This window comes from Acomys russatus, chromosome 24, assembly GCF_903995435.1.
Source record: "Acomys russatus chromosome 24, mAcoRus1.1, whole genome shotgun sequence".
In the NCBI taxonomy this organism is placed as follows: Eukaryota; Metazoa; Chordata; class Mammalia; order Rodentia; family Muridae; genus Acomys; species Acomys russatus.
In genome coordinates, this window is record NC_067160.1 from 17,958,785 (window position 1) to 17,963,085 (window position 4,301).

The following is a 4,301-nucleotide window of genomic DNA, read 5'->3' on the forward strand; positions in this document are numbered from 1 at the left end:
ATCTCTCTCTTTGTTATCAGAGACTCTGAATGGAAAGTGTACCCTAGTTTCTTAGCCATGGGCTAGCCTTTCTTGACTGCTCAGAACTACTTAAAACTTGAAAAACAAGCAAACAAAACAAAACACTCAATACACTTAATATGAATGTTTGTATAAGAACCTTGAAAATAATGAAGTAAAAAGGTGGAGGTGCTGAGGATAATTAAAATGGGTGCCAATAGGATTGAGGTGGCACCCTACTTCTCAAAAATGGGAAGCTTCTAGTCATGTGACTATTTTGAGTTTTTCTACATTTGCTTTTGAAACAAGATGATTTTCTGGTATGACGCTGTAATCCTGATCAACTTTGCTCAGTGGCAGGTACCTGGTCCCAGCTGCTTCGCATATAATATTTTCCCTGCAGGCACAGATGATTGGACCAGGCTCTGCAATCCTGGTGCTGAAGCATGAGGATGCTGTTTCCATGGTAGAAGATGTGATAGGACATTTGGGATGAACAGGGGCTTCTTCTTTTATGGAGAAGTCAGTCCTTGCTGTTAAGAGAATAAAGCAATGCTTAGGCAAGAAGAGATGGTGACAATGTGTCTTCCTTTTGTCTGCTTGTTTTCTTTATAATTCTGGGAGGTAGTGAGAGTACCAGAAGGGCAGGATTCTCTTGTCCTCCTGTTGCTAAGGTACACCTTTGCTAATAAATGTAAAGTGTTTGTATTAGTTCAAATCTCTCTTTGGTTTCATGAACAGTAAATTCGTCATTGAGATTAAACAAAGAAAATAAAGGGGTTATATCCCTAGCAAGCCCCCAAAAGCAAACTGTCTTATTTTACAGATTTCTTAGGGACTTTCCTACTTTAGGATGTGTGTGCTCTGGGATGGGGAGCAGACTCAGTTGGAAAGCATTGCTCTGGCAATGTGAGGCCCTGTATTTAACCCTCTGCACTTCAAACAAAGAATTTGGTTTTTCATTTGTCAAACAATTTACATATTCCAGCATGTTTAAGACAATTATTTTTAAAATTCATATCTTTAAATGACTATTCCTGTTAAATGCTTTTAACTCTTGTGTCCAATTCCAATTTCCTTGAAAAATTCATTGGGAACTTTAGGATCAGATGGTGAGGTGGTTTATGTGATCTAGTCTCTAATATTAAGACGTCTAAGAATGTGATTATCATTCAGCAATCAGGAAAAGGGCTCTGGTAGATTATAAATCAAGGTTGTTAACTCTTGAGGAAGCTTTTATATCAGAAGGTCTGTCAACTAGAAATCCTACACTTATTTTTCTTGGGTCATTAATTCTTATGACATCTCTGTTGAAATAGCTCTTTTATAACATAATCTTCCTGATTTTTTTTAAATGTCAGTATTCATTAAACATGGGTAGTAAGACTTGTCTTAGAGTTCTCTAGAGGAGCAGAACTTATAGAATGAATCTCTCTCTCTCTCTCTCTCTCTCTCTCTCTCTCTCTCTCTCTCTCTCTCTCTCTCAGATTTATTAGAATGACTTACAGGCTGTGGTCCAGCTAATCCAACAATGACTACCTATGAATTGAAAGTTCAAGAATCCAGTAGTTGCTCAGTCCATGAGGCTGTGTGTCTCAGCTTATCTTTAGTATACACTGGCACCCAGAAGACGTAGGCTGTAATGTCAGTGAAGGAATGGATGTGCCAGCAACATGTGGATAAACGGGCAAGAAGCAAAGTCTTCCTTCTTCCTGTGCTTCTATAGGCTTCCTGGCAGGAAGCATGGCCCAGCTTACAGGTGGGGTTTTCCAGCTCATAAGATCTGGGTTAAAGGTGTGTCTTCTTACCTCAAAGATCAGAAGTTGATCTTCCCACTTCAAATTAAGCAAAAATCTCTTGTAATTTTTTTGTGTTTTAGTTAATTCCAGATTCAGTCAAATTGACAACCAAAAATAGTCATTCCCTAGAAATAAATGAATGGTTATTAAAAGAAAAATTTTGTTTCTCTACAGAGCAGTGAAGGAGAGAAACCTGTTCTTTAGGATCCCAAGTGTGGGATCGGAATGGTCTTGTGAGAGAACAGGTGATGTTAATTCACTAGAAGAGCAACCGCCTCATGTAGGAGCTTAATTGCTACCAGATGAAAAAGATCCCGTGAACAGACTCTGGGAGGAGATATATAAATGAGCACAGAACTGGTGGCGGGGCTTTTTGGAGACTTGGGATAGAGAGAACCACTCGAGGGAAGGCTTCAGGGCTCCGGCTCTTGCTGAGGTTCTGGGTTCTGGTTACTCCAGGTTCCAGCAGAAGAAATCCTGTGGCTCATGCCCGGAGAATCATTCCTTGGAACTGATAGCCTTAAGGTTTTGTTATTGTGTCCATTAATCCTCATTTCCTACTGTTTTCATTAGTCGGGCTATAAGGGACATATGCTCAGTCACTAAGTTGTTAATAAAATATATTGGTTAAGAAAATTGAGCCTATAGAGCAGAGTACACAAAATTTCCACTTGTTTATAGAATACAATGATATATGCTTTAAATTTTATTACTTTATTTACTTTATACCCCTGATGCAGCCCCCCTCTCTCCTCCCAGTCCCCCTTATGACCCCTCCCCTCATTCCCTTTTATTCTCCTCAGAGAAGGAGGAGGTACCTCATGGGTACCAATCCACCGTGGCACATTAAGTCCCTTTAGGACTAGGTACAGTCAGAATATATTTTTATTTGTATGAATCAAGATTGTATTTCTGTGTACTCTTGGGTAGTCAGAAGCTTCTTCACTATGAATCAAATACATTGTCCCACTTTCCTCTATCTTATTCAATATAATGACCAGAGAAGAGCATGAATGGTTAGAGGTCACTGGGAAGATGAGGTTACAACACAAATCTAGAAGTCCTCAAGCCGGCTCTGAACAAACTCCAGCCAGGAATTGAGGCATGTCTCAGGGGTTCCTCCATGGTCTTGGATTGTCATGTGTCAAAAATTTCCTAAGGACATTGTTTGAGTTTTGGGTAAAGCTGAAAGAAGAGGGAAAGAAACCCAATAGCAGTTATATTTATTCAAGAAGGATTTCTGGGAAAGCACATCTACTAGAGGTTGAATATTATATTGGCTTTAGAGAAAATGTTGAGGGTAGAAAATTTTCACATCTATTCTGTTACTATTTCCTTCTCCTGTTTTGTCCTATGTGAAGTTTTGTAGAATTCCAGAGAGACTGTAGTTACATAAAGCCTCTCTCTGATATAGTTGCTTCCTGATTTAGGTTGTGTTCTTAAGGTCCATTGTAAGTTGAAACTATCTCCAGTTGAAACTATTTTGATTCCATCTAACAGCCTACATCACAGCTTGGACTTGCTCCCTCAAGGGTCTTCGGAGTACTTGCATTAGTCTACAGTTGGGGAAAGTCATCACACAAAGTTTAATGTGCAATTGTGTTAGTTGCTTGTCTACTTGTGAGCAAATACATGACAAAGGTAGTTAATAGGAAGAAGGGTTTATTCTGGCTCCTAGTTTGAGGGAGAGTGCATTGTGGGAGGAAGTCATGGAGGCAAGAGTTCAAAGCAGCTGGTCAGGTTGCACCCACAGTCTTGCAGCAGAGAGGAATGAATGCTGGTGCTTGAATTTCTTTCTACTTTTTACTCACTTCATGATCCTAAAGCATGAAATAGCACAACCAAGCTTGGTGGGCTTTTCTACTTTAATTAGCCAAATCTAGAAAATTGCTCAGGCCATGTCCAAAGATTTCTCCCATGGTGATTCTAAATCCTGTCAGGTTGACATTAAGATTAATCATCACAATAATAAGGGATTAAATGTTCCCTGTAGTGTATTGAATTCTGACTGATGACTGAAACAAATGTTTATGTGGGAACTCACCATTGGCATATGCTCAATGCACACTCTGAAATGCTCTTCTGCTGATAGCTTCTCCTGTTCACTAGAAAAAGATTCTCCTATGAATATTAACATATATTTAGGAATTAAATAGCAAAGCAATGAGAATATATGCATTTTATATGAGCATGTTCACAGAGGCTGATAAAAGGCAGCTATGCTAGGACATAAATGAGTTTATATATTGTCTTGAATATATATATATATATATATATATATATATATATATATATATATATATATATATTCGTAAACAATGATCTTGGTTACATAAATTGCTTCCAAGGAATGGTGCTATGTTAGGTTGAACACAATTGCTGAGATCCTTTAAGAAGTACCTTTAATGTTAGATAATAATTTTTGCACAGAGTGATATTTCTGGGAGTCTTTCTGTATCATATTTAAGATAAGGCAATCAGAATAAGATCTCTTTTTTCATT